The 13,073-nt window shown below is 36.4% G+C and overlaps 1 long non-coding RNA gene across 3 annotated transcripts in view; it reads left to right on the plus strand.

The window, feature by feature from the left end:
* The first annotated feature begins 919 nt into the window (after positions 1–919).
* Positions 920–13,073, plus strand: part of LOC122757871 — a 49,441-nt gene continuing 37,287 nt past the window's right edge. The window contains exons 1-2 of one of the 3 annotated variants that reach the window (XR_006358048.1): positions 920–1,369; positions 5,313–5,742. This is a non-coding gene — a long non-coding RNA (uncharacterized LOC122757871). Of the gene's footprint in view, positions 1,370–5,043; positions 5,130–5,312; positions 5,743–13,073 lie in introns of those variants that run through there. The other 2 variants (XR_006358047.1, XR_006358049.1) reach the window with 2 other exon arrangements.

Here is a 13,073-nt window from a genome sequence, read left to right on the forward strand (position 1 = left end):
TTTACCAGACCGCAGTCTTCGATAATATTTTAATATTTAGCGGTGTTAGATACGAGCATATAAACTTTCGTCTTCCATTTTTAATTTGATAGACCTCAGTAGGTCACATCAAAAATGCCATAGTCCATACAAATAGTGCATAAAATCTCTATATTCTTTATTTTGTAATTCGTATATTGTTTTGGGGTATATAAAATTGAATTAGCTAAGCTTTTCGTAAATGCTCTTAGCAGTTTGAGTTTCTTATTTAAATTGAAGCAGAATCAGTTGAGTAAAGCTTTTCAAAGCTTTCACGAACAGCTTTCCGCTAGCTTATATGAATGGAATGTGGAATTTCGAAAATGCGCTGCTGCAGTGCGTTGCGGCTGCCGCGTTGCCCCATTTACTTCCCGTCGTTGACAAGAAAAGGATACGCGTCGGAGGAGCTTTTGCCGGCATTTTGCCACAGTCGGTGGCATTTGCAACGGATTGTTGCGCCTGCTGCCAGCTCGATTCAGAAAAGCACAAGCACTGCCGACAGCCGCCTGACCTTCAAATTCGTTTGTTGTCGCCACGCTGCGGCGCATAAGCTTTTTAATTTTCGATATCGAAAGTGAATACCGATGCTGTCGCTGTCGCTGCTGCTGCTGCCACTGCCGCTGTCGCTGTCGCAGTCGCTATGCTGCCTATGAAGATAAAAAAGTCGCAATAGGCACAGAGCATGGCAGTGGCAAAAGCTCAAGGTGAAAGCATCATCAGCTGCTGTTACTAGCGACAGCGACTGTGGCAGCGACAGTGACACCGACAGCGACAGCGACAGCGCTAGCGACAGCGCCAGCGACTGCGACTGCATTCGGACACTGATTCGGATGCCAATTTACGTTTCGGATTCGCTCAGCGTACGCGTCGTGCGTTTGCCGAACCTGCAGCGGCGGCAGCGGCATCGCTCAGGCGGGTCTCCAGCACGGCCGCTGCGTCCGTGGCCAAATAGTCGTTGGGTATACGCCGCGATGTTAAGAGCCGCGAACGCGAACGCAACGTTTCGCAGCAGCACGCAGCAGCACGTAGCAGCAGCAGCAGCAGCAACACCAGCAGCCGCCACACGCCAAACGCAGCACGCAGCAGTTAACCGTTGTTGAGCCTCTACAGCCGCAGAGGCTGTCGCAGAGCCGTCGAGCCGTTCAGCCGTTCAGCGTTTGCCTTGTGTTAGTAGCCGCCATCGTCGTCGCAGCAGCCAACTCGAGCGCTGCCGTTGCCGATGCCGTCGCTGTCGCCGTCGCCGTTGTTGTCGCCGCCGTCGTCGTCGTCGTCGTCGCTGTCGCCGTCGTTGTGGCTGTCGATTGCAATGCATGGGAAAGAGGAAGAACGCTAATTTGCATAGCGCCTAACGGTTCTCAAGAAACTAACCTGCAAGAAATCTTTATTTTTTTACTGTTGTATTTTTTTTCTGGTGCAAATTCATGACCTTAGAACTCCTCGACGTGTCTCGCGGCCTTTGAAGAATTATTTTCAAAATCTCGCTACACATTAAATCTCTTTGTTTTTTGTTTTTATTATATTTTATTTTGGGGTAATACAGTTTTTTTTTATGGTGGTTTTTGGTTTTGCTTGTTGATGCGCTGCGCTGCTGTCTTATTTGAGGTAGGTGCCCCCATACGCCACCTACTTGATTCATGCTTTTGGCGGCCGCCTAGTATAAAATTTATTTGAATGATCGGGAAAAAGAGAAACAACAAAACGTCTTTAATTAGTATTTAAAGAGCCATAAAACTGTTGTGACGTAAATCGAGAGACAGCGTCCAACAAATTTGCAGCTATCTTCCAGATACATTTACTTATAGATACATACGCCTCTCGGCGTGTTGCCTCGTTAAAAATCATTTTCATATTCATAACACTGCAGGAGCCCCAGACTCTATATAATCGTAGGCACAATTATCTACTCTATGTGTGTGCGTGTGTGTGTGTGTTTTTTTTTCTTTTTACTTTTATGACTTTCACATGTGAATTCTTGTTGCTGGTTTCTTGAAATGCTTCATCAAATGTTATTTTAATGTGAATTTGGTTTTCGGTTTCGGTTACGCTCAGGTCCACAGTCTATTTGGTTCTATCTAGTATTTTGCGCACTGCCAAACGTCCTTGAAATTTCCCTACATACATGTGCGTCTGTGTGTGTGTGACAAGCATCTGTCAAGCTCGCCATTTTGTTACAGAGTGATGCCATGAGGGAAAAGTCCAGCTTCTATTTGGAAAGTTTCCTTTACTTGTTACATACCCTATATGTTCATTACATATAGAGAGGTATACTGGTTGGATGTGAATACATATCAGCTTGACATTAGGAACTAACATGTCTGTATATCTAATGTACGATTCGAAAGAGCTAAAACGAATAGTTTTCATCGATGCTCACATAGAGGGTAACATTTAGTTAATCAAATTGGATTGTGGACACTCCCGATAAAGCCACCAAAATGTGCAATTTGTGTAGTAAACATAGAGTCAAAGAAAAAGAGCTAGCAAGCATGCTCTGTTTCTAGCGGTATAAGAATGAACTATGCACAACCAAATCGCGAAACTCTGAAATTTAAACTAGAGTCATCAAATGCTTAGGGTGTTGAAACCGTTCAATCGATAGCTCTGATCCGAAATATTTATTGGTAAACTTGTTTAAAGGTGAAAAAAGAAAGAATTTGTTAATCTTACATGTAAATTCTCAGGAATTGCAGGCGACAAAAGTCAATCTGAAGTCAAAGCATCGGACGTCACGACGCGAATTCAGTTAAATTGCGATATGAAATTCTCGCCGAGTTTGCATATTCGGCTCTAAGCATTGAGTGGGAGAATAGGTGGTGTGGGAGAACTTTGGAAAGAAGCCTAGAGTAGAGGGGGGCAGGGAAGTAACAGGCTTGGTATTGCTCGAATATGCTGACAGCGTGAAGTCCGCCGGGCAAATTCTACTTACTTATATCAATATGCATGACAAGTTTAAAAGCCTTGTGAAAAACATTAAGTAAAAGGAAGATGGCAGCAGCCAAAATAGAGACAGAGACATAGAGAGAGACAGAGATAGAGATAGAGATGGGAATGGGGATAGGGATGGGCAAAGAGAAGAGCTGCTGATGTAATGCAAGGTGAAAGGGAAGTGAGAAGTGAGGCAAGGGCAAGTGGCAACTGGCAGTAAATAGAGAAAGTCAGTTTGCTAACTAAATGCAAAGTACACGCAACTAGAGTGGAAATAAAATGCGAATTGTAAAGCCAAAGTTCTAGCCTAGGATGTGACTGAAAGGATGCTAAAAAGGATCTGACGCTGTGATTCCAAAACGTACAAAAAGTATAAATGTGCCATGCTATATGGGAATGAGCCACTTGAAATAAGAAAAAATTTAGGTGGGAGCAAAGGAGAAACTGGATGAGAAACTGGAGAGGATTCCCTATATAGAAAAAGAGATAGAGATAGAGATAGAGATAGAGATAGAGATAGAGATAGAGATAGAGATAGAGATAGAGATAGAGATAGAGATAGAGATAGAGATAGAGATAGAGATAGAGAGAGATAGAGATAGAGATAGAGATAGAGATAGAGATAGAGATAGAGATAGAGATAGAGATACAGATAGAGATACAGATAGAGATACAGATAGAGATACAGATAGAGATACAGATAGAGATACAGATAGAGATAGAGATACAGATACAGATACAGATACAGATACAGATACAGATACAGATACAGATACAGATACAGATACAGATACAGATACAGATACAGATACAGATACAGATACAGATACAGATACAGATACAGATACAGATACAGATACAGATACAGATACAGATACAGATACAGATACAGATACAGATACAGATACAGATACAGATACAGATACAGATACAGATACAGATACAGATACAGATACAGATACAGATACAGATACAGATACAGATACAGATACAGATACAGATACAGATACAGATACAGATACAGATACAGATACAGATACAGATACAGATACAGATACAGATACAGATACAGATAGATGGATAGACAGTTAGCTTAAAAGATGGATATATGGATATAAAGAAATGAAGAGAAATAGTAGTATTATTATTTTATTATTAGTATTATTAGTAGATTTTAAAGCGACATGAACGTCTATTAAAATATCATTACTACATATATATGTATATGTATGTACACATACATATGTGTGGCTGTAATACATTTGAGTCTGCTTTATTCAGAGTTCTCTACGTACTTGAAATATTGTTGTGACAAATAGAATTACAAATATTACTCAGATGTATATATAATGTACTCGTTGTGGGCTCGGAAGCTATAAAAACAAAGTACCGTTATTAGATGAGGGAAAATATACTTGAATTCAATTAAGCGAGGATGGGGAAACGGGAAAAGGCAGCCAAATGGCCAATTGCCTATTTGAAGTACTTGCTGAAATATAAAATTATAAATATGTATATAGAGCACACACATATAGAGAATGCGAGAGGGATATATATGTATATATATATATATATATATAGAGAGAGAGAGAGAGAGAGTGAGAAAGAAGGAGAGAGAGAGAGAGAGTGAGAAAGAAGGAGAGAGAGAGAGTGATATGCTGGCCGTGTGCACAATTTGCCTCATTTTGTTGCAAATTTATTGAAAAGCCGATAAAAAATTTCCGTTTCCTTTTTGCTTTCCGTTGCCATTGCAGCATTACACAAAAAGAGCCGTCCGCAAGCGAGGCACGCCCACTCCCTAAAATAGGGAGCAGAGAAGGTGAAGCTCAAGAGGGCCACAGCTCCAGCTCCAACTCCAGCTCCAGCTCCAGCTCCTGTTCTAGTTCCAGTTTAAATTTCAGTTCAAGTTGAGCTAAACGCGTTCAATGAGCTGGAAATATTGGCCAGCAGCAGGAAAAAATCATGGATGAAAATGAAAACGGGATGCGAGTCCTCGCAGCAGCAGCAGCAGCAGCAGCAGCGTCGGCAGCAGCGATTAGCAAGCAAAATGAATGCAGCAATAAATGATAATTGAATAATTATGAATAAACGTGACACCCTGACAAAGGCTCGATGCGAATACGCTTTAAACTCGAACGCCCAAAACGCGAACGCGAACGTGAACGCGCACGTGTCTCTGTATCTGTGTGAGTGTGCATGTGTGCGTGTATGTGGGTTTAGTGCCTGTCCGCGTATGCGTATGCGTATGCGTGTGTGTGTGTGTGTGAATGGGTCGTCAGTGTAGCGCGCTTTTCGCACATTCGATTCGATTCAAAATTCGTCTATTTATTTATTTTTTTTACATTTTTTTTTCTCGTTCGCCTCAAAAGTGACGTGCAGATAGAAATATTTGAAATTGATATGGAAAAAATGATATGATGAGATGATAATGAAAGTAATGTGCTTGGTGCTGAAGATGCTGATGAAGCCCAAAATGATGATGATGATGATGTGGATGATGATTATGTTGATAATGCTGCCCACACTGCAAGCCAAAGTCAAAGTGAAAACTAACTAAAAGCAAAAGCCAAAGAAATTCGAAAGCAATACCGAAATACATATATAATATATATATTATATATCTGAACTATCTTTCGTTTTCTATGTACAAAATGAACACTTGCTACAATTCATAAAATAATAATAATAATAATAATAGTAAATACTAAAGCTGGTAATACTTACCTCAACAAATAGCAATCCATTTGATATTATTATAAAAATCAACTAAGCAACGTGAGCAGCAGAGCAACCGCTTGGGTAAGTAATTGGCCTCTTATGCCAACATATCTCTCCCTAATCTTGACACTGAATCCATTTCTCAACAATGCTCGTCAAGTGCGATGCGCCTAATTGTATTTAGCTTCACCCTTCGCACAGTCTATCTGGAGTCGAGCATTAGGAACATTAGAGAATGCAATCAATTTGCGATTTCTCAATGTCTGCTCGAATCGGGCATCAGCTCTCGCCCCTGTTGACTAGCTTTAATCTTTAATTAAAATTGGCGAAAAGTTTACGTCCACGGAGTCCGCCCCTTTTAGTTTTCTGCCACCCCAACTGCGCAAAGCTCAGAGTTTAATTTACTGTAATCTATACTTCAAAGCAACGGGGGAATATAGTTTTCTTTGAAACTAAACTTCAGATTGGTAGCGCTGATTAAGTAGCGCTGAGTGGATAATTCCTTTGCAAGCAGCGACACTCCATGGCTGAATAATTTACTTGGGTTTATCAAATTGTGCTAGCCTTTAATCGAAGGCTAAACAGAGTATTCCAATGATATTATTTCGAGATTTTTGATGATGAGAATTGGCAATTGCCTACAGTTTTAGCAAGATTCCAAAAGTTTATATTGTATATTGTAATTGGTTTGTTCTGTATATTTATTAATGGACGATGCCAGAATTAACTCAATTCAGTTATCAAAATTGTGAATGATATAAATTGTGATTGATAAATATTACAATTCCTGAGATACTGGAAATAGTTCTTCTGAAGGTCCCCACGTATATTCACTGATTTGTTTGCATTATCAATATAAAAACTCTGGCTCAAGACACACCGAAAGACGAACGGACGGAGAGCAAGGCAGGCACTGAACTAATCCAATACAGCAACGAGTCTACAAAATCTTTAGTCAGATACTTGAAGCAATTTTCGTCCACAATATAATAGTTACATAATGACAAAAAAGTCGATATATATCGAAACAGAATGTTTATACTTTAGCTCCGCCAGCTTTAACTTTTGTTTTGGGAAATTCGCTTTCGATTCGTTTCGATCAATAGCACTGACCTTGACCTAATATAGTGCCAAATAATATAATGAAATTTGAAACTAATTCAAGCTGCCCTGACCGTTGCACTCTTGAAAACATTCAGCTTTGATCTCCCGTCGCAGCGTGCAGCATGGCATATGCGCAATATGCAGTAACATAATTAAGCATACGTCACGTGTGCCTTAGGAAAGAGTTACAGCAACAACAGCAACAACAACTGCAACAACATGTAACAGCAACACTAAAAGCAACAGGAAAGCCAAAGGCAGGAGGACGAAGATAAGCAAAAGGAGAAAGCAAAAGGGAAAAAAAAATTCAATTTGCCTCCATTTTATGAGCCCAAAAGCAAATCATTGACAATAATAAAGAAGCAAAAGCCCTAGTAGCTGCTGTATGTATATACGGCGTAGCAAGCAGAGGAAATTCGCTAGCAGGGGCTGCTGCCCGTTGTGGGTGGGCCTCCGTCGTAAATGTGAATGATGTTGATGATGGGCGGACAGGGACCGCACAACAGCGGACAGTGGCCAGCTAAAGTGCTCATAAACATTTTCAGTGCTCACAGACAGAGACAGACACTCACACATACACACACACTCGTATATTTTGCTTATGTTTTATGAAAGTCTCTTTGTGTGCAAATTTGTTGCGCCACAAACGCCAAAAACTCTAACAACATTTACCAAATATTTTCCACACTTCTCCAACTCAGCTGCTGTTGTTGTTGCTGTTGTTGCTGTTGTCGCTGTTGCGAATTCTCGAAACAGTTGCGAACTGCTGCGTCCTTTGCACTTCTCATTTCTATTATTATGCTGCCGCTTGCTGGCACTCGCCTCAGAGTCGCTTTTGCAAACTTCCTGTATTTAATTTGCCTCAACGCTTCTCGCAGCTGGAGTCTCACTAACGAATCCAAATATGCGAGCCCTAAGCTCCCGAACCCAATCCCCAATCCCCTATCCCAATCGCAATCCCAATCCGCATTGCCACCCGTTGTCTCCCTCAGCCGCCCACAGCGACAAAGAGCAACAATAATAACTTAGTGCTTGGCAGTTGAGCAGAGTGTGGGCTTGGCTAGGTGAGATACCCTGGAAAAGTAAAGAGGTAGTGCTGTGGTTTATGGCTCATAAGCAATTTTCGGCTTTTAATATATATGTGTAGGTAATACCGTTAGATATGATTGTTTTTATATATTATCTATGATTTTTATAAAATTATACAATACATTTTTCATATAATTTAGATTCCTACGACATCTTAATGTTAGAGTTGATAGTTGAGAGAGACATAGATAGATAGATAGAGTTTCTTTTTACCGAGCAAATAAAAAAGTTAATCAAATAAAATCAATTAAAAGTTAATGAAAATTACAAGTTAATTATGTAAATTTGCTTGCAGATTTATATCACTTTTAATTTTTAATCAGTTATTGTGCATACCCTTTCAGCATGCTCGCTGCTTTTCTAGGGTATAAACAAGCCCCGCTTGCACAGTTTTTATGACTCGCTGGAGTCTTCGCTTGTCCTTTTGTTCTCATCGCCGCTGCGAACTGCTTATAGTGTGTATGTGCCTGGAATTTTAGAGTGGCATAGCATCCAATGGCATTCACAAGCCTTACAGACACACACACACACACACACACACACATACAAAGGCACGCACGCATTCGCTCACGGAGATACACCCACATCGCAGCAGCAGCAGCCGAAATAGATGGCCCCCAACTCCCAATCTACTTATTTTGGCCATGGCGACAAGTGCCGACTATATCTTTGCTTTCCATTCTGTTTTAGTTAGTGAAGAGAGTATATTGGTTTGGAGAGCTTTGGAATTCGAAATATATATTGGGGGTATACCAGATCTAGCTTATAGAGAAAGACTATATCATCCATGGATTTATAGAGGGATTACAATTTATATGGTTACCAATGCTGGTAACAATTTGCCGTGCCTGAGTCAAGATCATGAGGGTCATCTATCTTATATGTAGATAGATCTATAAATTATGTGGTTCGCCCATTGAAGACTTGGCACATCGGAGAATATCAAATGGAATGGGTTTATTGCCTAACTGCAATGATCTTACTTTGTTTACAGTTTGCATATTAACGAAGAGTATTTGAAGTATATTGGTTTTGTAAAAGGTCTGTCTGCGCGTCAGTAGCGAAATTTTGAATATGTACTGGTATACTTAATAAGAGCATTACAGCTTTTCTGATCCGTCCTCCTGGAGCGTGGCTTAGGTAGCTTAGTAATGCTATTATTTTAGCTGTAAAAGTATTGAATATTTTGAATACTTTTTGCTTTGATAACAGACATATATAATTGATATATATCTACGTCAAGTGGTTTTGCATTTTTGATCAACAGTTCTTGGACCGTCAATGAGTATTACGCAGTCGGTAGCGCCCGACGGCAATGAATTTACTTGTTGTTTGAGCATCTAACTGGGCCGACTTGCTTACAGCATATCTATGCATAGACTTACATACGTATATACGCATGTATATATCTGTAATATGTTGTATATACTTATTAACTGTTGTTGTTGTTTTGTTGGAGCTGTTGAAGTCTCAACTCTGATTCGATTGTTGCGGTGCGCTGCGTCGCTTGGCGTCTGCATTCATTCCAAAGCCAAACCGGCTAAAACCTTAAGCCGCTCGAGCCGTTTAAGTTGTTCAGGCTAAGCACTGCCATTTCATTTGGGTAGAACTCTCGTGCTCCTACTTGGAATTTCAAAGTCAGTTTGCTTGCTAAACAGTTGGGAGTGCAATTTGTCGTGGCTGTTTCAACTGCAACAGATGTTGTTGTTGTTGTTGTTGTTGCTGTTGCCGTTTGTCCAAAAATAAAAGGCATTTTGGGAGCAGTGCGACAAATGACGCTGCTCCGCTGCCCGCCAGAGTTCCTTCTAAATTTATGTAAGTTTTATTTTTAATTTTTATGGTTGTATTGCCGTAGATGTTGTTGTCGTTGTTGTTGTTGTTGTTGTTGCTGTTCATGTGGCAAGTCAAACCAGCCAGCTGCATTCATGTTCAGCGCCTGCATTTTTACACTTTTCTATTTTTATTTGCATTGAAGAGTTTTTTATGTGAGCGCGCGTCTTTTTTCGCATTCATTTTATTTTTTTATTTTTTTTTTCAATGAGAATACAAAAGTAGGTGAATAGGGTATATCAGTCATGAATAAATGAAAATAAGAGAGCTTATATATTCCAGCACATTTGCTTTGTTGGCCTTTATATTGATCTCAAGAACAATAAATGGTGGCTAATATATTTATAGTTTATTTAAATATTCTATTATCGAAATATTGTTTTAAATCGATTTGGATCATGGATCATGATTCATACGGCATAGCTCGAGCTCTATAGGAACTGGTAACACACATTGTTCTCCCCTTTCATCTAGGACTCTACGAATGAACTCATCGAATAAATATCTTTGAATAGTAGGATACTTAAAACTAATAATCGATTGATATATTCATCGATTGATATAATTATTATTATTATTATTTTTATTTTTAATTTTCATTTTTTTTTAAATTAAATACACATTAAAAGAAGTCAAGAAAAGATTAAAATGATGTTTGAATTTGTGTTTCAAGGGTATTGCCTAGTCGATCAATTCCGACTGGAGCGATTTTATTTATTTATGGCTGCCTCTTTCTTTTATAAATTTGTGTTAAAGCAACTAATTTATTTAACATAAAACTAAAATAAATCTAACAGAATTCGTGAAAACAGAAAATGCAATAGCGAACGAGTGCCATTAAGAAGGGTAAATTATTAAAGGGTTAGGCTAAAAGGGAAGAACGGGATATTTAATGTGTATATATGGACTGTGTATATTAATGTATGTTAACTTGAGAGCCATATAATTTAATGGAAATTTACTCTGGTGAGGTATCTAGAATGTCCTATTGCTAGATTTCTTTAGGGCTGTGATACGTTAAGGTTTGTCTAGCCAAGTCAATTTTCCACCTTTGAAATACAGTTTAAACGTATTTAGAGTGCGCGAAGAAGAGAATCACGAACATATTAATATATTTCATATTTTATATTTTATGTCTTATATTTTATATTTTATACTTTATATTTTATACTTTATATTTTATATTTTATATTTTATATTTTATATTTTATATTTTATATTTTATATTTTATATTTTATATTTTATATTTTATATTTTATATTTTATATTTTATATTTTATATTTTATATTTTATATTTTATATTTTATATTTTATATTTTATATTTTATATTTTATATTTTATATTTTATGTCTTATATTTTATACTTTATATTTTATATTTTATACTTTATATTTTATATTTTACATTTTATATTTTATACTTTATATTTTATATTTTATATTTTATATTTTATATTTTTATATTTTATATTTTATATTTTATATTTTATATTTTATATTTTATATTTTATATTTTATATTTTATATTTTATATTTTATATTTTATATTTTATATTTTATATTTTATATTTTTATGTCTTATATTTTATATTTTATACTTTATATTTTATACTTTATATTTTATATTTTATATTTTATATTTTATATTTTATATTTTATATTTTATATTTTATATTTTATATTTTATATTTTATATTTTATATTTTATATTTTATATTTTATATTTTATATTTTATATTTTATATTTTATATTTTATATTTTATATTTTATATTTTATATTTTATATTTTATATTTTATATTTTATATTTTATATTTTATATTTTATATTTTATATTTTATATTTTATATTTTACATTTTATATTTTATATTTTATATTTTACATTTTATATTTTATACTTTATATTTTATACTTTATATTTTATATTTTATATTTTATATTTTATATTTTATATTTTATATTTTATATTTTATATTTTATATTTTACATTTTATATTTTATATTTTACATTTTATATTTTATACTTTATATTTTATACTTTATATTTTATATTTTATATTTTATATTTTATATTTTAAACATACATTAGACATAATACCTTTCAATGAAATTTATTGGTTAAATGTTATTTATTAATTATAATCAATATTCTTGGCCTTTTACTCTTAAAATCCCCGTTTTCTCCTAATGTAAAAAAAAAAAATAAAAAAATAATTCAATTATTCTTTGAGCTTTTCTGCCATTGTATATAAAATATTTTAAAATTATTTTAACGAGCCTAGATATACTTGGCTCTGCACTTTTAACTGTAAATGGTAAATTTAGTATACATAATTTTCCATTTTCAATGGGAACAACTACTTATTTGATATAATCCCTTAAAAAATTAATTACTTTAAAAATCTGTATTTTATTTGCTCTTGCTTGTTTCATGATTGTTCTCGATTGCCTTAAATACATGAACTTTAACGTCTGCAACTGCTAAAAATATATTCACGTAGAGCAAAGATGTAAATACTTGAGTGCTTTAGTTGTTGAGTAATAATTCAACTTCTTTGGTCAGCTTTGTTTTTGTTGTTCCATCCGAAGTGATATATAGACAAGCTGATATCTATTATAAATTAATGGCCGCATCAAAGCCGAATTTATTGTCTATTGGTGACCTTTTCGGACCCGACCCTCGCATTTGACTTGTATACACATATGTAGCACTCATGTAGAGCCGCCCTGCCAGAGGTCGTTGAATTGAATTGTTTAATTTGCATTGCGGTTTTTAAACTGTGGCAACTCTGCATATTTAATGGCTCGTTGCGGCCGTGCGGGGATGCATAAAATGTCAGATAATAGGGTTCACAGCGGGCATCGAGCTGCGGGCGAGGTTTGCTTGCGATATGGTGCATATTCTAGTTTGGGGAAATCAAATTAATACACTACTATGTGCTAGCTTGTGTGTGTGTGTGTGTGTGTGTGTGTATGCAAATGGAATAAAAATATCCCAGCTTGCTTGCAGAGTATTCGCCAAGAGCTGTCAGCGACAAAGAAACAGGTGCAGATAGAGAGAGGGAGACAGATAGCGAGCGAGTGAGAGAGAGAGAGAGAGACGTTGTAGAGGTGTAGCTAGTAATCAAATAAGCTGCCTTTTGCACACCCAGGCGGCTGGGTCCACCAACTTATCCCAATCGTGTGAGGTGATAAACCAATTAAGAAATTATATTCGTTTTTTCCACTCAGATATTCATGTGGGCAGCAAGACTGAAGGGATTAATAAAGGAAAGGGAAAGGCGAGAGATAAAAATGAAATATGTATAAGTGCGGCTGGGCGAGAGAGCGAGAGATGCACAGAGACACAGAAATGGGCGGAGAAGGAGAAAAACACAGGGAGACAG

This window comes from Drosophila mojavensis, unplaced genomic scaffold (genome assembly GCF_018153725.1).
Source record: "Drosophila mojavensis isolate 15081-1352.22 unplaced genomic scaffold, ASM1815372v1 contig_136, whole genome shotgun sequence".
Lineage (NCBI taxonomy): Eukaryota > Metazoa > Arthropoda > Insecta > Diptera > Drosophilidae > Drosophila > Drosophila mojavensis.